Source organism: Ochotona princeps, chromosome 2 (assembly GCF_030435755.1).
Source record: "Ochotona princeps isolate mOchPri1 chromosome 2, mOchPri1.hap1, whole genome shotgun sequence".
Taxonomy (NCBI): domain Eukaryota; kingdom Metazoa; phylum Chordata; class Mammalia; order Lagomorpha; family Ochotonidae; genus Ochotona; species Ochotona princeps.
The window spans coordinates 124,840,880-124,865,566 of NC_080833.1; the positions used below are offsets into that span (position 1 = coordinate 124,840,880).

The window sequence follows — 24,687 nt, forward strand, 5'->3', positions numbered from 1 at the left end:
TCACAGGACACCTCTCAGAGAACTCTACAGGCAAGAAGAGAATAATTTTTTTTTTTTTAGAAAAAATGATGAGAACAAGAAATAATTTGAAAATAACAACTGAGAATGTGCAGCTTCTTACATACACACATAATTTAGAGGATCACATACTTCTTCCCACTGATCCTAAATAGAGGAGCACTTTATGGGAAGGAAAATCTCGCAGAACAGAAAGGGAAGGTACACACCAACTGGCAGGAACCAGGACAAGTTAATGCTGCAGTGTCAATGCCCAGCCAATGGTGGTGATTACTTGGCAAGGTGATCACACAGGCATACTAGTTAACATGCACATGAAGAAAGGAGTCAAACCAAGTCCTAGAGAATCACAAAAGAACAAAGTGCAGAGCAAGGAAATGTTAAACTCCAATCTTTATGCCTTACCAATACCTCATACAGCATCAGAATTCATCCACAATTTGTAACAAAAGAAAATTTCCACATATGTAAAACACTTGGCAGGAATCAGCATATGAGAAGTAAAGGCAAGAAATATACTGCCATCAGGGAAAAAAAAAAAGACGAAAGCAAAGGCCAGCATTGTGGTATAATATGTAAAGCTGCCAACTGTAACACCAGCATCCCTTATGGAATCAGCCGTTCAACTTCCAACCCAGATCTCTGTCAATCTCCAGGGAAAAGAAGTGGGAAATCATCCAAGTGCCTGGGACCTGATTAACCACTTGGAAGACCTGGAAAGATTTATTTTCTTTTTATTGGAAAGTCAGATATACTAAGAGCAGAGACAGAGAGAAAGATCTTTCATCCGATCATTCACTCCCCAATTGAGCGCAATGGCCAGTGCTATGCCAATCCGAAGCCAGCATGCAGGAAATTCTCCCAGGTCTCCCACAAAGGTGTAGATTCCCAAGGCCTTGGGCTGTCCTCGACCACGTTTGCAAGCCAGAATAAGGCAGCTGGATGGGAAGTGGATCTGCCAGGAACAGAACCAGTGCCCATATCAGATCCAGTCGCATTCAAGGCAAGGACTTTAGCCACTGGCCACTCCTTACGGCCCCCAAAATATATACTTATAAAGTATATTTATTTATTGGAAAGGCAGAGAGAGAACAAGATATCATCCATTTACTGATTCCCTTCCTATATGACAGCACTTGTTGGGCCAGGCTAAAGCAAGGGAATTAGAGCTGATTCTTGATGTCCCAACAGGAACCTGGGACCTTAGCACTCTGAGCTATTTAGGCTACTTTCCCAGATGTATTAGTGAGGAGTAGAATTGTAACTGAAGCAGCTAGATCTTGACATGCTACCAATATGCAGGCAGCACCTTGATTTGCTGTGCTACCACATTGCCAAAGAAACAAATTTTAGGTAATCAAAAACAGCAAACCTGTGCCTGGAATGGTAGCCTGACGACTAAAGCACATGCATTGCACATACCATGATGCCATATGGGCACTGGTTCTAATCCAATGGCCCAACTTCTCATCCAGCTCCCTTCTTGTGGCCTGGGATAGCAGTCAGGGATACCCCAAAGTCTTGGGATACTGCATTTGCATGCCAGACCTGGGAAAGGCTCAAGGATCCTGCTCAATTGCTCAGCTCTGGCCTTTGCTACAGCTTGGAGAGTATATCACTGAACGCAAGATCTTCCTCTCCATCTCTACTCCTCTCTGTATATCTGATGTTCCAATACAAATGAAATAAATCTTAAAAAAAAAACTCAAACACTAGACAAAACCAGGACTTAGTCACTTTTGGGAACAGAGGTAAAAGAGACCAAGACCTGAACTGACAAATGCATTCAGTTAAAGAGCTTACAGTTTTACTGAAACTTGGCAGAAAATAAAGTTGTCAAGAATTTCCTATTATTTCTGAGACCACTGAATAAACTCAGGCTCCATGCAACAGAACAAAGATGTAACATCCAAATAAGGGTGCAGCAATCCTATACAAGTGGGCAAACTGTGAAGCAAAGCACTAGGACAGGACAGAGAATGAGCTCTGGGAAGCAGCCTGCTTACACTTCACAGGGAGATCCACACTCAGCAGCTTACTCAGGTTCCCAGGCCCTGTGGATCACTCTCACTGAGGACACAGTGACCAGAGGGCTCACTGCACTGATTGAGGGAATCCTAAGCCGCCAGCAATGTGACAGTGTGGCATGAGAACCCCTCACAGCCTGCAGTGTCACCTCAAGCTTCTTAGTTCCCATTTGAAACAGCACACCCAAACCCAGTGATGTTTGGGGCCACTGTGATTTTCTCTTAGCACTTCTAACACCGGATGTGCTATGCTGCTATATACAAATTTAACACCAACAACGAAATCCTTAACAACTCAATTCTTTCTTCTTCTACTGGCAATAGAGGCCTCAGAGTCAAGGCACAAACTATACACACAGGTGCAGGTTAATGTCAGTGGAGAGCAGGTGTTAGGTCTCTCTGATCTTTTATCCCCTTCAAGAAGTTATGTGGGAACCCCACCCAGACCTATCTCTTTAACATTAGCTTATCTTGGTTCTGGGTGGGCATGTTATATAGAATCAGGGCTACTCCTTTGTCCCAGTAAATCCCTATCATCTTAAGGTCCTTGTGACATATACTGAGTGCAAAAATAACTTTTCATTAAACCAAATACTCTCACAAATTGTTAAGTGCTCTGGCCACCAGAATTGCTCCTTCACCAAAATTCTCTGTGGGTACAAAGACTCCTATGACTGACAATTTTATTGAAGTAAAATGAAATTTCTGGTACCCCAAGCACATTCTCCTGGCATTTATTCAAGCCTTTGCAACGGATTTCCTTCCTAGCTAGGGAAGGCTGAGACAACCAAGAATTCAATCATTTCTGCACCGATCCTTAAATATCAGCTTTGAATTAGACCAAAGGAAAACAGAAATCTCAAATTCCGAGAGAGAGACAGACAGAAAATCAGACCAACATGAAGGATAACCTGTCCCTGGGCACTCTCCCCTCCTCACTGCACAATTTGGAAAGATGGGAGTCCTAAGGTTCAAGGTCAGGGCTGCCGAGTGGGACAACAAGGTCCTCCTCCTGTCCCCTCCTGCCCTGGGGCCTAAGGAGATGTGCGCACACACTCACCACTTCCCAGCTCCTGAGGAGTCTGGTGTCCTCCAGAGGGCTCCTGTGGGGCAGGGAGTTCCCAGGGCAGCACTGGCTCAGCTCCCTGGGCCTCTCTCAGAATCAGAACCAGCCAAGCAGGAATGGTGGAACCTCAAAACATCAGCCCACCTTCTTCTCTGGGCTTTCAAGGTTGCGGGTGATTGGGTCGCTTGCACAACCGTCAGAACAAGCGCAGGCAATGAGAACGGCCCTGGGTTTAAGGGCGGACACCTGCTTTTTCAGTGGGAGGGTGGCAAAGGGGTGGGGCTTCATCTCAACCTCCTCTTTTGCAGCTCAGCTTTAGAAGAGCAGGGATTGCTATCACCTCTAAGGTAAGTCCACCTGCTGGCCTCTCTCCTCCCTCTGCAGTTCAAGATCCTGTTCAAGTCTAGAATCCCAAAAAATGGGTGACAACCCCAACAATTTGTTACAATTTACTGAATGTTCACTATGTTTTGGGACTTTTCTTTTTTGTGTTGGTTTTTTGACGTTGGTTCATTGAATGTTTTTCTTTAAATATTTTTTTGAAGATATATTTTATTATTTTATTACAAAATCAGATATACAGAGAGGAGGAGAGAAAGAGAGGAAGATCTTCCATCCAATGATTCACTCCCCAAGTAAGCCACAAAGGCCGGTGCATGCCAATCTGAAGCTGGGAACCTGGAACCTCTTCTGGGTCTCCCATGCGGGTACAGGATCCCAAAGCTTTGGGCCGTCCTCGACTGCTTTCCCAGGTCACAAGCAGAGAGCTGGATGGGAAGTGGAGCTGCCGGGATTAGAACGGGCGTTCATATGGGATCCCGGGGCGTTCTAAGTGAGGACTTTAGTCACTAGTCCACACGGCCGGGCCCATTTTTAATTTTTATTAGAATGGCAGATATGCAGAGAGGAGGAGAGTCAGAGAGGAAGATCTTCCATGGCATGTTTCACTCCCCAAGTGCCTGAAACGCTGGAGCTGAGCCAATCCAAACCCAGGAGAGAGGAGTGTCCTCCGGACCACCCATGTGGGTGCCAAAGGTTTGGGCCCTCCTGGACTGCATTCCCCTGCCACAGGCAGGGAGCTGGATGGGATCAGAACCATCGTATATATGGGATCCCAGTGAGTTCAAGGCTGGAACTTTAACCACGACGCTATCGCATGGGGCCCCATTTGACTTTTCTTTTTTCTTTTTTTATTTTTTCAAAGATTTTATTATTATTGGAAAGCCGGATATACAGAGAGGAGGAGAGACAGAGAGGAAGATCTTCCATCCGATGTTTCACTCCCCATGTGAGCCGCAACGGGACGATGCTGTGCCAATCCGATGCTGGGAACCAGGAACCTCTTCCAGATCTCTCCCACTTGGGTCGTCCTCGACTGCTTTCCCAGTTCACAAGCAGGGAGCTGGAAGGGAAGTGGGGATGCCGGGATTAGAACCGGCACCCATATGGGATCCCGGGGGGTTCAAAGCGAGGACTTTAGCCACTAGGCCCCACCGCCGGGCCCCTCATTTGACTTTTCAAATTCTAAAGCGGAAAGATATTTGAAAATAAATCTTTTCAATGTCATTTCTCTTACCGATGTTTATTTTGTGGTCTGTATTTTGTATTTCGATGTTGTTCCATATCTGTGTCTGATTAGTATATAGAAACCTTGCTTGATTCTCTTCTCAGGTTCTCCTTGGTTTTTGAATCTCTTGGATTATCTCTACAAATTTTAGGGTCATTGGTACAGATTGTTAGTTCTGCTGCTTAGAACTTGGCCACTATGCATACAATTTTGTTTCTGTGTTGAATTTCCCAATCACATATCCAGAACAATGTTTAACAGACAAAATGAGAAGAAGAAGAAACCTTGTCTAGGTTGACTCAAGGGAAAGACTCTCAGTGTTATATATTAGCAGTGCTAGTCATTATACATGCATTGTAGCCTCAGTTATAGTAGTAAAATTGCCATTTTCTGTCATTCTGCTAGCAGGTTCTTTTTATCACTAGGAGCTGAATTTTATTTAAGCAACTTTTTTTAACATTTGATACTAATGGACTTTTTAAAATTTTGCATTCCTGGGCCCGGCGTGACAGCATAATGGTTGAGGTCCTCACCTTGAAAACCCAGAATCACCTGTGAGTGCCGGTTCTAATACCAGCTCCCTGCTTCCCATCCAGCTCCCTACTTGTGGCCTGGGACAGCAGTTGAGAGCGGCCCAAATCCTTGGGACCCTGTACCCATGTGGGAGACCCTGAAGAGCTCCTGGCTTCTGGCTTCAGATTGGTTTACCTCCAGTCCTTACGCTCACTTTGGGAGAGAACCATCAGATGGAAGATCTTATTCTCTGTTTCTCCTCCTCTTTGTATATCCTCCTTTACAATAAAAATAAATAAATATTTCTTAAAATTTTGCCTTCCATATGAATTACTTACTGAATTAATTTGGAATGTTAACCACTTATCATCTTCTTTGAATATCCTAATTGTTTACTGATTTCATCTGCTTCCATAGTTTGCTTAAAATATTTGCTTAAAATATTGGTGGACTTTTTCATAAAGCTTTTTTAACTTTGTTAGTTCAAGTCCTGACACTACTGTGTCATCTAAGTAATGCTGAACTCAGACAAGAAAGTCAAACAGGTTTCTTTTTGTTTTTTTATCCTCCTTTGTGAACATCTTGGAAATGAAGCAGTGCTTTTCTTTCTTGAGTTCTGGAGTATTGTACAAGTCTGGGCCTGAAGTTTTCCTTGTGAATTTTGTTCATTGGTTGATTTGGTTTTTCAAATTCTGCTTCAATGTAGTTTATATTTCCTATGTAAGTAAGTATGTGTATTTTGCACCCATGTAGGAGACCCAGAAGATTCTCCCAGCTCCTGGTTTTGGTTTGGCTCTAGCTGTTGTAGCTGCTTCGTGAGTGAATCATTGTACACAAGATCTTCCTCTCTGTTTCTTCTCCTCTCTCTATATCTGCCTTTTAAATAAATAAATAAATAAATAAATAAATAAATAAATAAATAAATATTTTTTAAAAAAAGGCCTGAGACACACAGCAAAACATTTTCCATTCTTCAGTCACTCTCTAAATGGCCTTAATATCTGGGGCAGAGCCATTGAAAGTCAGGAGCCAGGAACTATTCCAGGTTTAACATGTGGCTGCAGCGTCCCAAGGACCTGTGGTCATCCTTTAAAAGAGTTACATAATGACAGCAATGAAACCTTCCTTGTGAATACACAGAGAATAGTGTTTTAAACCTTTGTCTTGATAGAATATCAACACAAAGAAAACACAGCATTCAATAAATTTCAGGACAATTCTTTGGCAGGCAACAATTTTTGTAACAAAAAATTATTTTGATTTGAAAAGGCATCTTTACAGAGAGAAAGAGAGGCCACAATGAGCTGAACTGAACTGAAGCAGTGCTTACTTGGGTCTCCTGTGTAGCTGCAGGGTATAGAATACTTGGGCCATCCAAAGACTTGGGAGCCTCCACCCTCATGGGAGACCTAGAAAACTCTGGCCTTTTGGCTTTGGATCAGCTCATCTCTGGCCATTGTGGCCACCTGGGGAGCAAATCAGTGCTTAGAAGATTTTCCTCTCTCTCTCTCTTCCTCTTTGTATATCTGACTTTAAAATAAAAATCATTAAGTCTTAAAGGATTAACCCATTTCAGAAATGTAAAAAAGAAAGAAAGAAAGAAAAAAAGGAAGGAAGGAAGGAAGGAAGGAAGGAAGGAAGGAAGGAAGGAAGGAAGAAAGAAAGAAAGAAAGAAAGAAAGAAAGAAAGAAAGAAAGAAAGAAAGAAAACAAACTTCGGCCATTGACCACTGCTTTTCTAGGCCATAAGCATGGACTCAGATCACACATGGAGCAGCTGGGACATGAACAAGTGCCTACATGGATTCTGCCACTGGAAAGGTGGATGAATAGCCTGTTTAGCCAAGGTACCTGGCCCATGGCAGGCAAGCAACTCTTAGGAAAACTTTGTGAGAAAGTTTTCTGTTTCATATTCACAGTGAAACCAAGGAGGAAGTTCTACCGAACTAGTTAAACACTCTGTTTCGTAGATAAATTCATCTTTTTAATAGCACTGTGTCTTAAGAGCTGATGGCATATTATGCACATGTAAAAACCAATGTTGGTGGAAACAACATTCCAGAGGGCATAGCATCCTTTTCTATGCTGAGTTTGAATATTTGGGACAGGGCTATTTCCTCAGATGCATAGCATTCATATGATTTTTGTGTTCTAAGAGAATGTAAACATATTGTCAATGCATATCAAATTCGACTTGGATGCCATGACTTCATATAATCTTGTCTACAACAGAGGAGTTCTGCTTACTCCAGAACTCATTCTCCTTGTGTTTGCTTTGGTGTAACATATAGATTGAGTTCTGGTAACAGGCAACACTTGCTGATCTCACAGAAGAAAAAGATTGTGACAGTCACTATCAAATGGAAAGACTAAATTGGTTCATTGAACTAGCATCAGTGACAACATGTATTTCAACTGTTGCATGAGAATGATGAATGTGGCATGAGGTCCAGCATTGTGGTCTAGTAGCTAAGGTTCTCACCTTGAATTGTTGAGAACACATATAGGAATACGTTCTAATCCTGGCAACCCCGCATTCCATCCAAGCTCCCTGCTTATGACCTGGGAAAGCAGTCAAGGACAGCCCAAAGCCTTGGTGCCCTTCACCTGTGAGAAAGACCCTGAATAGGCTCCTGGGTCTTGGCTTTGGATTGGCTCAGCTCCAGCCATTGCAGTCACTTGGGGAGTGAATCACTGGGCAGGTGATCTTCCTCTCTGTCTCTCCTACTCTCTCTGTTTCTGACTTTGAAATGAAAATAAACTAAATCTTAGAAAAAACAAAGTAGTATGGGTAGTGAAATGCTCCTTGAACAAATCAGTTGTGATCAATGTGTTGAGTTCCCAGAAAAACAAATGTTTCATGGTCTATGAAATGTGGTACAAACTACTTTTCTTAGCATACAATTCCTTTCAAGAAAAGTTTCAATAAAAATCAGAGTCTGTCCTTGCTCACATTTGTAAGATGACTGTGTATTACAATTGTGGAGAGAAAGGTATGGGTGAACATTGCATACCAGAAGGTGCAACATTCCTATGCTAGTTTCAGAAGAATTCTACTCTTGGAAATAACTTCAGAAACAATGTGGTTGTTGAATAGATTCCATGTACCAGCTTGAAAACTTGAGAAAAGATTGTTACTGGGATGCATGGCATTCAGATAAGATGTGTGTGGAACAGGAGTGAAAGCTGTGCTGCAAATGCATATCAAATTGGGTCTTAATCCCATGGCTTCATAGAACTTTGTCTTCAACACTGGAAGAATTCTAGAAACATGCAGTCGGGGCAGATGACACAAAGGTGTAAGAAGTATGGCTCCACAGTTAACAAGGCTGTGAGGAGTCTCTGGTTGCATGGCAAGGCCTGGCAGAATGTCTCTCTAATCACCTCATTGCTGCCTCAACCCATTGTATGGACACTTGATCAGCTCTCTGATATTTCATGAAATTTTCTTGATGGTGTTGTTATTTTTCTACAAATGTGACATCATATCTTTATCTGGTATAACCTCTGAAACTGATTTTATTAATCAAGTGATGGTAAAATGGTCTTGACACACAGCTAAAAGCATACAGTGGTGCATTTGAGCCTATATTCTTCCCAATCCTCTTAGCATGTTCTCATATGTGTCCTGGAAGTTCCCCTAGGATGTGTAATGTTCTCCTGAGGAAATATCTTTATAATATCCTAGATTCAGATGGCAATCCTGGAGGTACAAAGATTTTATTTACTGCTCAGCCTCAAACTGCTATATTACATGGAATGACACATTGTGACGTTCCACCATATAAGCAAAATGCATATAAAACATCATCTAAAGAGAGGCTAATGTTGGGATTTCATAGTGGAAAATGGTTTTAAATATATACCCTAAATTGGCACTTATATTTAAGAAAAGAAAATAGTTTAACAAGATAAAAAGAGGTTTCCTGTAAAGACCCTCTGTTCATTCAAAGGCTGAGCTGACCTCACCCTTTCACTGACCTTTAACAAAAGAACAGCAATGATAAAGAAAAAAAGAAAATATAACAATTGCATCAGTGCTAGATGAAGGTGAAAATTAACCAGTTTATGACTAAATTAACATTTAATAAGAATCTATGATATATGTTCTCATAAATTACTTTATTTTATAAACTTCCTTTCAAATTTTGTATTCTTGATTTTTAGCTAATATTAGTATAAGTTTAGAGAAAATTGGCTTTGCATAAATGTTAATCACCTGTCACTCTGTAACCACATGTGCTGTCAACCGTGGAGTTCCTGGCTTCAGCCAGGTGACTGCAGGGTGGGATGAGCAATGGCTTGCTGAGAATATATGCATAAAGCAAAATGATAATTTTTAAAGAATTATTTTGCTAATCATTCTTTAATCAAAGTGTGGTATTAAAACAACTGGATGTCATGTAAAACCTTGTGATGCTTCCTATAAAATAAAGAAGGCAACTACTCTGAGTTGCCTATTATGACCATCACACTGTAGTGGTCTGTGTCTCTCCTTGTCTTCTTTTTTGCCAATCATGCACCCTTCCTGAACTCTGAAATTTTTTTTTGTTTTATATATATTTTTTTATTGTATTTTTGTTGACAATCTTTACATAGTTAATTACGGTAAAAAAAAAAAAAAGGTTCAGGGGGTATAGGGAAGTGGGTAATACTATTATGTCCATATTGTTTCCATCATGCATCTGAGGTAAAGGGGGATATTGACGGAGAAGCCCCACCCAGTTTCCCACCCACCCCAAGTCCCGGATGTGGGGCATGCTCTGAGATCCTTGCTCAGATGGTTTTAATAGTTCTCCAGTTATGAATCGCTGCCAGTTTCACTCATTGAAGTCGTCCACTGATTGACACAGTCCATCATAGAGTCTTCATTTGCCCAGTATTTCGCTGCCAACATATAGCTGAGGTGGTTGATTGACTTGCTCTGTCCTCTGTCTTTTCTTGGCTAGGGTTCTGAGTCCAGCAGTTCGATTGGGGAGATCTCCAAAGAAACTTTGAGGTATTCCCAGACCAGATTCTTGTATGCTCTAGCAAGCAGAGGGCCCAGCACAGTCCATCACCACGATCAGCTGGTGGTTTCAATTGCTGGGTTGGTTCTGTTTTCAGTCCTGATTTCCACTGGAACCAATTGGTGTTGCAGTCCAGTCTGGTTCTGCCCAGCACACACTCGGCCCTTGCATCAACCAGTGAGAGCTGCAGCCTAGTCGGGGTGACCCACAATAACCCCCACCAGGCCCGCCCCCTACCCTGCTTTGCCAGTATGTATAGCAGACTAGTCCAGTCTGTCCCACATCCTATTTGGCTCTTGTACTTGTCAGTGGGTATTAAAGCTTAGTTCCAGCTAACCAACTCAACTCTCCAGTCCTCATGGATGTTGTTGAGTGCCTCTTTGTCTAGCCACCCCAGCCCCCAGTCTAAGTTTTCATGCCCTCCCATGGGAGTAGTGACCCAAGAGGGGGGAACCCACTATTTCCCTCCCAGGTCTCTCTCAGTCCTGGTTTATGCACTCTTTAGGTGGTTCTATGATTTGACTTGACAGAATTAGTCCCCAGTGCCAGCTTCTGCCAGTTGATGCTGCGGTTAAGCCCAAATATCCCTCACCCACTCTAATTTATGCTTGCACCAGCAGGAATCCTCCACTTAGCCTGGCTTTTCCCTGATCTAGTCCACGTGTAGCGCACAGGTGTTGCAGCCTTGCTTAGTCTGGTCTGTGCCCATCCCAGCCCAAGCTCTCCAGTGGGAGTAGCTGTCTGGTGAGGGGACCAGCCCCTTAATCCCCCCGCTGGCTCTGCCCCTCCCTTCCTGGATCTCGTGTGTGCTGGTTGGGTGCTGCAGTCAAATCCAGTACAGGCAACCTCACCCTAGTGTTGCATAGTGTGCACTGGCTTTGTCGCGACCAGTCCCGGCTCAACCAACACTCTGTTCTGGTGTTCGGATTTACCAGTGTATGACATGAACTGATTCAGCCTGGTCTGCTCCTGACCCATGCCAAATGTATGCCAGTGGGAAACTTTCCATGGCCTATTCTGGGCTGTTTCCTATCATGCTTCTTGCGCTTGCCTGCAGGGACTGTGTCCTGCCAGAGGAGTTGCCCAGGCTCCTCCATCAGAACCTCTCCCAATGCCAGATTTTGCTCATACCAGGGGGTCCTTGAGCCAGCCCTATTCAGTTCACCTCATGTCCTAGCAGGAACAGTGGCTTTTCCTTGCTGGCTTTCACCCTGTTCTGGTTCTTGTTGTTGGATGTTTCAGCCCAGCCATGGCTCGTCCATACCCACGTACAGCTCACACATGGCTCAGTAGGGGGTTAAGACCCAGCCTAGTCAGTCCCACATCCACCCTGGTTCTCCAGGACACCAAATGATGTTGGGGTCTGGCCTGGCCTGGTGCATCCAATCCCAGTCCACACTAGTGCCTTGGGAGATTGCAACTGTTTCCTAAATAGAATGCAGCCCCCATTCCAGCACACATGCCCCTTGGTGGGAACCTCAACCCAGTTAAGAAGTCCCCTTACCTCCCCAACTGAGCCTGTTCCTAGCCATAGATCATGCGCCTGCCAGTGGTTGCTGTGACTCAGCTTGTCTCAGTCCCTCACTTGTCCTGGCCTCTGCCTTAGACAGTGTGACTTAGTGTCCTTGACTCAAGTAGCTACCTAAGCAGGGATTCAGACAACCAATACCCCAGAGCTCCCTGGCCGGGCGGCCAGCAGGCAGAGCCTGGCACCACATGGTGCACTGGTCGCCCTGGGGGAGGCCGAGGACTCGTTCACTGCCTTGCGGCAGTGTCTTTGGCGTGAGCCCCCAGCATTGGGTCCGACCCAGCAGGGACACCCCCCACAGCCGCCACACTGTGAGGAGAGGCACTTGCCCCCAAATCCCAAGGCCCAAACCCCTCCCAGACTCACCCAGCCACAAGATATTAGCAGCTGGGTGGAGCTAGGAATTTTAACCCAGTTCCCAAGTTCCCTCATGGCACACTTACCCTGAGGAAAGAGCTGTCTTGGGTCCTGGGGGAGGCCGAGGACTCGTTCACTGCCTTGCGGCAGTGTCTTTGGCATGAGCCCCCAGCATTGGGTCCGACCCCGCAGGGGCACCCCCCACAGCTGCCACACTGTGAGGAGTGGCACTTGCCCCCAAACCCTGAACTCTGAAATTGCCTGCACCTGGTTTTCAGCAAGAATTAGGACTAGAGGTAAAACTACGGTGATAGTTATGGTTATGCTAACACATGTGGAGATGGCTATGATTATCCCAAAACTTAGGATTAACGTTAGGAGTTTGATTTGTGTTTGAACTGGGGATGCTCTTAGTAGGGTCATTATTTGGTCTAGGGGTATTGTTAGCTGAAGCATAGAGCTCGGCTTAGAGTTACAGACAGGGTTGTCTTTATGGGAAGGTTTGTTTCAGGAATACGTCGAGGTTCATGATTAAGGGAATCTTTAGTGTTGCCTTTAAATCTGGTGTTACAGTTGGGTCTATGACTATGGTTGGCATTATGTTTAGTTTAATGCTCACATTTCAGTTAGATTGTATTAAAATTCTGCAAATAGGACTTGGCTAGGATTATGGTTAGGGCTAGTAGTATGGATGGGCAAGAATTATGGTTAGTATTTGGCTCTGCTGTGGGATGCTAGTGTCACAGGCTGCAGCTTAATCCTTTTCACCACCCTGTCAGCCCTGCGACTCTGTGTACTCGAATATGATTACCTCAGCTCTTCAATTGCAGTGTAAATTTAAGTGCTGGACTCACGGGACCAGCACCACATGTTCCACTCCCCCCCCCCCCCCCGCCGAATGTAGAAAGCTGGACAGCACTGGAGTAGAGCTGAACAGAGGACTTAGAACACTAGACCCCAAGATAGTTATGTGTCCTCCTTCAGACTATGGCTCCCTTCCCTGGCTGACCTCACAGCTTTGCAGCCTGCCTCTGCTGGTGGATTTGCTCCCCAACCCACTCAGCTACTGTCTGAATTCCAGGATTGCCAGCGAAGGGACCCAGCCTGGGGCCTGTCCCCATCTGCTGTGCTGGCCTCTGGTCCTGCCCACCATAGCCCACTTCTTTTTTTGAGGCCCCACAGGCTCACGGTCTCTGTTCTCATCAGGTGATCGAGGCTAGCAATAATTGCGAGGAAATGAAGCTATAGGATGAGTTAGAGGTCACTTGCAGTCCCAGACATGCTGGTGAGGGGCCCCGGGATGCCACATGTGCCCACGCGATTCGCTCACAGAGACTGGTGAGGGCGGGAGGGGGCAGGCAGCTGGCAGTCCTGGCTGGGAACGGACAGAGGAAGAGTCAGATCTGACCCCAGATCCCTGCCTTCAGAGAAGAGACAGGCAATGGTGAGGGTTCTCTTATCGTCGGTTCCTAGTGGCATGGCACAACATCACATGAGCATAGCCTGGCAGTGGCCAGTACATTGCACAAGTGGCTTCCCAGTGGGTAAGCTATCAGGACAGAGGAAAAGGGACCTGGGGCAGGGGGATGTTGGACAAGATTAGATGCCATTCCAGGTGCCTGACCTCCCAAACTGCTGGTTGGGATTGTGGACTCAGCAGTGACCCATCATGCCCTTCTACAGACCTTGTGTTGCTTTGTCCCTGCTTCCCTTCACTCCACATATAAGAGGCTCCATTCATTTCTGCTGTGAGTGGATGGGGGGTGGGGGCAGGATCAGCAAAGGGCTTTCCCTAGGGGAGGGGCTGAGGCCTATTTATGTATGCAGTGCTGAAGTTGGAAGGAACTTGACTGGGTTGGTGACTTGGTGGGTCAGGAGAGCATAGGGGGATGCTAACAGAGATCCTTGGGGTGTGTGACTCAGTGTTCCCCTCTACCAAGTATACACTTTACCTTTGAGGCTCTGAGCACAGCCTGCCCCACAGACCCATAGCAGGGGCTCCATGGATGAAGGTGTGAATAGATGAATAAATAAATGAAAAGCAAAATCTAAGGGCTTCTGGGAATTCCAAAGATCCAAAAGGAAAGAGAGGAGAGGGGATTAAGGCAGAAGTCAGGGAAAGCAGTGCGTTCTGTGGTCTGCTCGCGCTTCTGTCCCTTGATGGTCCTCTTCCCTCTCCTGCCAACCCCTCCCACTGCTCCCCCAGTTCCTTTGGGGGATGCTGAAGGTGCAGCCTGAGAGCTCTGCCTGAGGAACTCATTACAGACACTGTCTGTGGGGTAGGAGTCGTGCTGGAGGCACAGGATGGCAGGCGAAGGCAGCTCAGCACCCAGGGGTGTTACCTATCGAACATCTGGCTCAGGCTGGGCTGTAGCCTCCACAGCCTGTCCCTTGGGCTGGGGCTTGCTCCTATCCCGACAGTCCCCTCCTAGGGTAGGGCAGTGAGCTGGCGGCAGCCTCCTGGTCTTTGTGTGTACAGCTGGGGTGTGGTGGCCAGGGCCCTGACCGTGGTCATCTGGGGGAGGTCTCCTCCAGCCACTCATGGACCCTGGACTGTGGAAATGCAAACCCAAATGCTTCACAGCACGAGTGGGGAAACAAAGTCCCAAGGAGGGGCGTGACCTCTCTGGAGTCATCTGCGACAGAGCGCAGAGCCAGGCCTGGCAGCTCAGCTTCCAGAGGGCCAGCTGCGGGCACACATCTGTGTTTCCTCCTTGCTTTCCTCGGCTTGTGAAATATTTCCCCCAAAATGCAAGGACTGTGACTTAGATGAGCATCATGGGAGAAAACTGCTGTACAAGCGTGTGTCATAGGAAGACATGAGCCTTGCCGCCGTGGAGGTTGGCCTGTTACCCTGGGAGGAGGGATGGAGGTCCCACAAAAAGGCGTGTGTTGGTTGCCCAAAGGAGGGATCCATCTTTCCGGTTTTTTCTTAAATAATTTGTTGTCAAATTCAGGCTTGAGTTAAAACACAATGGTACTCTATCTGGGAGAACACGATTCTATGAATTCTGACAGAATCGCGCTTGCTTCTCTATGAAAGTGCCCGGCCTGTGTCAGAATCATGCAGCATCCTTGCATGTTGAAGGGAGCAACCGAAATGCTTGGCCACACAGAGCAGCCCCCTGCTGCCAGGGGTGGCGGTTTGTTTTTGGCCTCCAGGCTGGGAAGCAGCACCAGAGTGAACATATGTCTTCCTCAGCCCAGGAAGGGCCCAGAAGTGGGTACCACTGTGCCCCTCACAAGGCCCCCTGCCCTCTCTCGCTCCCTCTCCCTGGCTGTAGGGAACTGGCTGGACGAGGGCTCAGATGTGGAGTCGGAACCGACCTCCCGCTGAAGCGGAAGCAGTGTCGGAGCCGGACCACGTTCACGGCCGAGCAGCTGGAGGAGCTAGAGAAGGCCTTCAAGCGGACCCACTACCCGGACATCTACACCCGTGAGGAGCTGGCGCAGAGGACCAAGCTGACTGAGGCACGCGTCCAGGTGAGTGGTGCCGGAGTGGGGGTGTTTCCTGCTGCAGGTGCATTTCCCAGGACAGGGTAGGTGAGTTCAGGGGGCGACCCCTGGAGGGAATGCTTGCTACAGGTGGTCAGGGGCCACACGGACAGGCAATGTCAGTGCCTGATGAAGAGTTCCCAGATGGCAAATGTTGGCCAACTGCAAAGGTGGACAGTCCGAGGAGAGCGGCAGGGAAGGGAAGGCAGAGGGAAAAGGGGTCTAGGAAGGGTGTGAGTCTCGTCTCCAGCTTCTGATGAGATGAGGGGAAGTGTTCTGATTGCCCGGGCTTCCTTAGGTAGGTAATGAGGTTCCCATCACCAGAAGTACGCAAGCCTCCCAGGAAGGTACATCCTGGGAGTTTGAGGAGTCAGAAAAGCGGGGGCAGACTCAAGACCTGGACATACCCCTGCCTTGTGTGTGGCTCCGCACCAGCAGGGCTATGGGAGGGGCATAGGTGGGGAGAGCAGAGCTTTCTGGGGGCAGGGATGCCCCTCTCCCACAATCTGGGCTTCTCCCCTCCCGCTGGGCTGAGCCCTCAGATTCCTGGAAGTGCCTGGTTGTGCTCCAGGTACTACGTCTGTGCCGGTAGGAGGGATGGGGGTAGCCCAGCCAGTGGAAGGGGCTGAGGCTGGGGAGGGTGGAGGGAGAGCCGATGGCATGTGATGAATGACTCTCGGGGAACCTGCTCTTGGCTCATCTTCTTGGTGGACAGGGCAGCAAGGCAGAGAGGCACCACCCCTTGCTGCTCTCTGGGGGAGCTGCCATGCCAGGGAAATCGTGTTCCCTGGGCACCTGATGGATGCCGCCTGTTAGCACTCGGGCTTTGCACCAATAGCCTGTCAGAGCCTCAGACCACATGGCCAGGACAGCTCAGGAATGTCCCTGGGCTACAGGTGGGCAGAGCTGGATGTGGTCATCTCCAAAAGGCCAGCATTGACTCAGAACCCAGAAGCCCTGGGAAGAAAGGGACAGTGAGCCCTCTAGGAGCCGACCCCCCCATTCTCACTTCCCCTCCCCCACTCCCAGCCTGGAGGCCCTTGGCCACCTTTGAGGGAGAACCCAAGTCAGGTGTAGAGGGCAGGAGGGGGAGCGGGAGGGGAAGACAGGCGTTAGCAGCCAAAATCTCCCCATCCCAGGGTGATATCCTAGCCTGCCTGTGCCCCCATCCTCCCCTGGTCCCCGTGCAGCTGTTCTGGGCACATTCCTGGGCTCTGTCTCATTCCTGTGTCTGGCAGCTGCAGCTGGCTTCCCACCACCTTGAAGCCTGGCCGCTCCTTGTAAAATGTCCTGCTGTCAGGCCGCTGCTTTTATTGGCCCCGGGGACCCAGAAGCAGGTGTCACTAGAGGTCCCGACAGGGAGGGGTTCTGGGAATGGAAGAGCAGCCACGCTGAGGGCCAAGGCTGACCCTCTGCACTGTAGAGGACCCCATCCCCTGTCCCCACCTCCACCCCTGCATCTGCTCTCAGAGCCACATACTCTTTCTCCCCACCCACCTCAGGCCAGGGCAGGGGCTGCTCGCTGAACCACAGAGCTTTCTCAACAGAGAAGTCAAGGAATGAACAAAGGCTGGTCAAAGACAAAAGCCAGAGACACACCTGATGGAGAGTTCAAGAGAGAGCCTGCAGGTCCCTGCCTCTGATCAGCATGTCATGGGAACCCAATCAGCTTCCTTTTCTGAGACTTAGCGTCCTGTCTGTAACTAGGTGGCCACCAAGACCCCATAAGTGTACAACATCCTTCCTTGCTGGCTGTCAGGGGTGCCCGTGAGGTGGCGAGTTCCCAGTCACAGGAGTGTTCAAGTCAGGGCAGTTTCAATGGCCCAGGGGCCTGGAAAGTAGGTTCCTGCTGCAGGTGACAGATGGAGCAGGAACCTGGGAGGTGTACTCCCCACCCCAGCATGCCTGGGTCTTTAGTTCTGGGATTTGGCAGTCCTGTGTGTCAGCATGTGCCTGCTGGCGGCTCCTGGGAGGTGGGGGGGTGAGTGGATGATGCGGAGTTGGCCAGGCACCTCGGTGTGGACTCCAGCCTCACCGCTAGCCCTCTCTGCCTGTCTTCATCTTCAGAGTGGCGAGGATCACAGCAGTGTCTACCACTCTTGTGAGGAGGAAATGCTTAAATGCAAACACACACACAGAGAAGGTCAGGGGATTCTGGCCCACGGAGGGACTGGTCCCTGGGCTGTTACTATGGAAACCCAGCCTGCTCTTGGTGGCTCTGGGCCTGTTCCTTGGGTGCCCATTCATTGGGGTCTCACGGTGTGCCAGAAGCTTGCCGGGGGCACTGGGCACAACATGCCACCACTGCTGCCATCGAGGAGCGGGCATTCCAGCAGACGTGGAAGCAGGTGGACATGTCCCAGGCCTGCTGCCTGCCCCTGCTTCCCTCCAGCTCCACTCCCCTCCCCTTGCAGCCTGCTGGGCAATTCATGGGCCTGTGATTCCCTCACAGACCCTTCCTCCACCTGTTTTTAGATTTTTTTTTTAATTTGAAGGTCAGTTACATAGAAAGGGAGAGAAAGATTGTCCGCTGGTTCACTCCCCAAATGGCTGCCATGGCTAGAGTTGAGCAGATGGGAAGCCAGGAGCCAGAAGCCTCTTTCAGGTCTTCCACATGAGTGTGGGGGTCCAAAGACTTGAGCCATCCTCTACTGCTTCCCCGGGCTATAATCAGGGGGCTGGATCTGAAGTGCTGAAACAGGCAGTGCCCATGTGGAATTCTGGCACTGCAAGCAGAGGCTTAGCTCATAATGCCATGGCAACGTCCCTTTTCCCTTTTTAAAGCCCCCCATTTTCCCAGGGGCTGGAGGATGATCCCAGCCTTGTGTGTGTCTTCCTTGGAGGGGAATGGATTCCTCGGCCGTGAGTGCCGTGGTTCTGAGCCTGTTGAGTATCTTCCAGAAACCGCTGCTGCAGGTCTGAGGGGTCCTGGGGTCTCCCCATTCGTCACTCAGCACCCGGAGCTGGGCAGCTGGGCTGCAGCTTGGATGCCAGTTCAGCCCCGACACGGAACCTGCTCTTAACTTCTTTATTGTCTCTGGATAGAGCTCCCACTTGGCAAGTGCCAGGGAACTCACTGGTGAGACAGTCTTGAGCCAGTCCCAGGGAGCTTGCGCCCAGCCCGCCACTCTTCAGCCACTCTTACTGTGCCTTGGTGGGGAGAAAAAGCTGAGAGGCGCCAAGGAAAGTAGCTTCCTGGAGACATGGTCTGATGTGGTCATATTGGGACAAGACCCACATCTCTCTGCTCTTCTGTGCTATGTCAGAGGACCAGGGGACATCCCCAACTTCGTAAGCAGTCGGTGCCTGCTGAGCCCTGTGTCTGAGTTGAGTGTTAGGATTGGGATCCCACTTGGAAACCCAGCCCTGGCTTTCCACTAATTCCTGCTTGACCAGGGATTCCAGCAGGATTCTAGGGCCTGTGTGCCTCTCCGGGGGCCTCGGCTTCCCCATCTGTAAATGGGCTGCTTGTAAGAGGTGCCAAAAGCGTATCTTAGGGTAGGAGGAGTTAGAGGCTGGATTGAAACCCAGGAAGTTAGCTCCAACGTCCCTGCTCTCCACTGACATGTTGTATTTGGTGAAAGAGGGAAGCGATGGAGAAATAGGATGTGGAAGAAGAGATGGGAGAACTGGCAGCCAAGGGCAGACCTCCTCCTTCAGGAAGTCCTCCTGGATTCTGAGAGGTGCTGTTGGAATCCCCTCCTCATGGTCTCTTGCATGACACTGCTGAGCTCACGGCACTTCTCCAGCAGCTGTGTGCACTGTGCTCGGGCAGAGGACAGCCCAGCAGCTGAGAGCCACTCAGTGCTGTTCTCAGTGTCTTTCTTAGCATAAAATGCCAGCAAGATTCTGAGATGAGAAGGAGAGAGGCCAAGAAGAAGAAAGGGAAGAGAAGATGAGAAGGAGGAGGAAGGCTGCTTCTTTGCAAAGAGCAAAGAGGGGCCACGGACAAGAATACCTGATGGGCACAAACTTAAGATTTGTTTATTTGAAAGATGGTGCTACAAGCACACGTACACACAGTCATCCATCTGCTGGTTCACTTCCCAAGTGGCCAAAATGACCGTGGCTGAGCCAGTTGAAGCCAGAAACCAGGAGCTTCTTGCAGGTCTGCCATGTGAGTGCGGGGGCTCAAGCACTTGGGCCATCCTCTGCTGCTTTCCTAGGCGCATGAGCAGGGAGCCAGCCAGCTTGGAAATGGAGCAGCCAGGACTAGAACCAGCACCCATACAGGATGCTGGCGTTCTAGGCAGTAGCTTGCTGTACCACAGCATCAGTTCCACATCCCAGTGTTATCTGTATTGTTACATTTAACAAAATCAGTGCATTCCACAATAAATATACAAAAGTCCTTGGATAAATACATTTTAAAAAGTGTTTATTTTGGTGCATTTAGAAGTCTGTGCACGGGGTTTTCATAACAGGCAAATGTTTTGCTACAAGTCTTTTGAAGACCCCTGCACTGGCAGGCCATCCTTACAAAGAAAGACATCTGGGAAAAACAGGCGGGGGCCTGCGCTGCAGCACTGTGCACTAAGCTACCCCTTGTAGTATCCCATGTGGACACCTGTTGGAGTCCTGGCTGCTCTGTTTTTGATCCAGCTCTGTGCTAGTCTTGGAAAGCAGCGGAAGATGGCCCAAGTGCTCATGGGAGGAAACACAAAATAGGAACCCTCCTGGGAGAAGGCAGGTGATGTGCCTGGTTCTAAGTGAGGCGCACAGATTTGGGAACCAAGCAGGGGATTCATTTCAGCTGAGCCCCCGAAGCCCTGACCCAGGAGGCCTGCACATCTGGGTGAAGGGCAGGAGAAAGGCCTGCCAGGTTCAGGCTTGAACCTCAGCTGTCTGTCCCAGACCAGCTATGTGGCTATGGGCAGGCTCTTTAGTCTCGGTTGGCCTTGGTTTCTCCATCTGTACAATAGGACTCAGGAAGAGGAATTTCCGAGGGTGGAGATGGACCGACAGGTGCATGGTTGCCCATGCAGGGAGGAGAGAGATTCAGAGAGGTTGGGTTGCTTTCCTGCTGCTGCTTTATAATCCCTGGGTGTGTGTTTCCTGTAGGCTGGGTCCTGGGCTCCACCTGTGCGTCTTGAGTTGCAAGGCAGGTGAGTTCTGGGTGTGCCACTTGCTTTTCTCCCCGGGGGCTTCCTGGAGGAGGTGGGGTAATGATACTTTGGGGTGTGGTCAGCCACGCTATGGGAAGAGCTCTGGACACCGAGGCCCACAGATGTCACTGGACCAGCGATTTGCCCTGTCCAGGGCCAAGCCCCTGCTCTCTCTGGGTCTCAGGTTCTTCGCCTCTAGAGTGGGACTAATAGGAAGAACTCCTCACTGGGTGAAGACAAAGGGAATGGCGTCCACTAGAGCAAGTGCCTGTGCTGCACAAGGCTGTGGCAGGGGAGGAGGCGGGGCCTGGTGCACTCATCCTGCTGGGTTCCAGCTTTCCACTGGGAGCCAGGCTGAGGGTCCGGTCCTGTCTGATCTCAACCCAACCCAACCCCCCAGGTCTGGTTCAGCAACTGCCGTGCCCGTTGGCGTAAGCAGGCAGGTGCCAACCAACTGGCTGCTTTCAACCAGCTTCTGCCAGGAGGCTTCCCACCCACCGGCATGCCCACGCTGCCACCCTACCAGCTGCCAGACTCCACCTATCCCACCTCCAGCATCTCCCAGGGTGAGTGCACTGCCCCTCCCAAGCCCATGACTGTTTCTCTGCTTTCAAGTGGACAGACAAAAAGATGCAACCTTACCCTTGAACTTCACGGCTCTGCCCACAGACCACAGCCCCTCCCCTGGGACCAGTAGGCAGCCTCCATGCACCTGTCTGTCCCCAACTTCCCACACTGTAGAATGCTCAGGGTCTCTCTGGGAATTGTATTGAAATATTGCTGGTGGAGAAGTGATCTGGACCTCCTCAGCGCGCCATGCGGTTGGAGTGGGGGAGGAGCTAGGAGGATCCGGGCGGAGGCCTGAGCGTCTCAACCCTCGGGCAGCCATGCTGCCCGGGGCGCTCGGGTGCCCCGCCACCAGTCCAGCCTGGCACAGCCAGGCTTACCACCACGTACGTATGTACATGGGGTGAGTGGCTTACGGGCGACCAGTGCGCCATTTGGCTCCAGGCTGCTCCTGCTGGCCGCCCGGCCAGGAAATTCTGGAATTTGATTTCTTTGATATGCTACATGAGTCACTCCATGCTGAACCCACAGTTCTCTGAGAATGTGTATTAGTCCTTAAGATACTCAATGGCAGTAAATCTTCCTCTGAAAAACCTGTAGTCACTTTATAGTGCAGATTACCAACACCAGTCCCTTCAAAAGCAAAATTCCTGGCTTGTCCAGCAGGATACCCCATTACCTGATAGAAGGATGGATCAGCAGAGGGGTCAAAGAAGGCAAGACTATGACATTGTCTGGCATTTGAGAACCATACTTGGGGCTAGAATGTGTCAGGTATGTGTGGACCAATCCCTGTGCAAACTCTGACCTCACTGGATGGTTTAGAAGGGCTGGTGGAGTCTATGCAGGAGGCATGACAGTCTATGGGGCCCGCTGGGCTGACCCAGAGCAACCTCTGGCATACTTAATACTGGCTGGGAACAGGCCTGGTTGTGGAGCTTGGGGGAGGCCTTGGCTGGGTGGAGATTACCACCAAGGGGCGCAGGAACTGGAAAGGGGCTGAGTTGGGTCATAGTTGTAATCCCTTGGCACAAACATGGATTCGGACTTGATGCACCATGCCAGGTTAGACCGCAACATAGTTTGGTGCTCTGGTGGACCAGGGTAGATGTGGGACGGACTCGGCTAGGTTTCAATCCCAACTGAGCCATATATGAGCTATATGTGGGTATGGACGAGCCGTTGCTGGGCTGAAACTCTCAACAGCAGGAACCAGAATGGGTTGAAGAACAGTGCTGGCCAAAGGACCTGCTGGTATGCGTGAAGCCTGACACCAGGAAGGGATCTGATGGAGGAATCTGAACAGTTCCTCTGACAGGACACTGACCCTAGAAATAAACGCTGGAAGCATGGAGGTAAACAACCCAGAAGAGGCTTTGGGAAGTGACCCACTGGCATACATCTGGCTCGGGTTGGGGGCAGACCAGGCTGAGTCAGTTCACGTCATCCACTGGCAAATCCGAGTGCTGGAACTGTGTGGGGGTCTGGCCAGGTTCGGTTGCGATAAAAACAGTACAAAACACAAAATGCCAAGGTGAAATGGCCTGTGCCAATAGGGAATGCAGCACCCAACCAGCACACCTCCCACTGGTTTAGGTGAGGGACGAGTGTGTGATGGGCAGAGCCGGGAAGGGCTGCAATACTCATTGGTTCCAGTGGAGGTCGGGGCTGAGAATAGAACCAACCCAGGGGTTACAACCACCAGCTGATTGGAGTGATGGACTGTGGCGGGCACTGTGCTTACTAGTACATGTAGGAGCCTGGACTGGGAACACCTCAAAGTTTCTTTGGGGATTCACTTGAACAAAATAGAGGAGTCAAAACATTAACCAAGAGAAGATAGAAGATGGAGTAGATCAATCAATCACCTCAGCTATATGTTTGCAGCGAAAAACTGGACAAGGGGAAACTCTAAGATGGACTATGTCAATCAGTGGACTCTGCACCAGTCTCATCGTACCTGGATTGTTGCGGATGATATGTTGGAGCTTCTAACTGATCGGGGTGACACTCTGATGGCTCTGCCTTCAAACCTGAGAGGGCCTCCCTAAGAGGCCATTGAACTTGACTGGACAGTGGGATTCTGGACTCTGTATGGTGTGAGCTTTTAGTTAGGGAATCTCAACGGAACTTGAACTGTGGTTATGCATCAAGGTGAAGGAACTCACCATGGGGAAGGGTTTGAGGTGAAGAGGGAAGAATCCCAGTACCTATGAAATTGTGTCATGTAATACAATGTAATTAATGAATAAATAAATGGAAAAAAAAGAAATATTGCTGGTGTGCGTTTGAGGATGGAGCTCGGGGGGCGGGCTCAGGATTCAGCCCGCTGTGAGTATTGAAGATCGCAGCAGCTGGTCAGAGGGTGGAGAGCAGCCCAAGGATGCAAGGAGGCCATCAGAATGTCCTTCAAGATCACTGGCGCTGCATGGAGTCACACCTTTTGGTGTAAATAAATGCATTTGTGGATTTGAATAGAAGAGACAAACAGATCTGCTAGTTTACTCCCCAAGTCACGCAAGAGTCGGTGCGGGGCCAGGCTGAAGCCAGGACCCAGGGACTTTTAGCCGGATCTTGCCTGTGAGTGGCAGGGGCTCACGTACTTGGATCATCCTTTGCTGCTTTCCTAAGCAAATTAGCAGGGAGCTGGGCTGGAAGTGGAGCAGCTGGGATTTAAATCATCACCACCCTATGAAATGCCCTTGGTGTAAACACTGACTTAGCCCACTGCATAGCTATGCCCTCCTGATGATTTTTAAATGAGAGAGTGGTGTGTGTGTGTGTGTGTGTGTGTGTGGTGAGAGGATATGGAATAATTATTTTAGATTAAATTGGTCTCTAATTGGTGCCCAATAAAAGTTTACAAAAAGGCTTTAATAATGTTCTGCAAGTTTTGCTGCTCTAATGAAGCAGAACTGCTAGGAACAGAAACAGCTGTGCAAACTCTGGTCCTGTCTGTTCCAGGTGTGGCTTCTGGATGAGCTACTGGGTGCTAAGCATTGAGGCAATGAGCGGGTACACAGTGACGGTGTGGCTGCCAGGCAGGACCAGGCAGTCCCTAGTTCCCGGTTGCCAGTGGGCCGCTCCCATCCCACATGCCTGGCAGAGAAGGCTTGTGGCTTGCCTGTGCCGGCCCATGTAGGAAGCCCCATGCTCAAGATTTCTCTTGGGTGTCTCCACAGACGGGGGCAGCACAGTGCACCGGCCCCAGCCCCTCCCACCATCCACCATGCACCAGGGTGGGTTGGCTGCAGCTGCGGCAGCTGCTGACACCAGCTCAGCATATGGAGCCCGCCACAGCTTCTCCAGCTACTCTGACAGCTTCATGAACCCGGCGGCGACCTCCAACCACATGAATCCAGTCAGCAACGGCCTGTATCCCCAGCTAGGTGGCTGCCCTTCTACCCTGGGTCACCTTGCCAGACACCGTTGCCAG

At 49.3% G+C, this 24,687-nt stretch overlaps 1 pseudogene; it reads left to right on the forward strand.

Annotated features, from left to right (window-relative positions):
- Positions 1 to 15,184: 15,184 nt before the first annotated feature.
- LOC101536152 (paired box protein Pax-7-like) overlaps positions 15,185 to 24,687 on the forward strand; it is a 39,678-nt pseudogene continuing 30,175 nt past the window's right edge.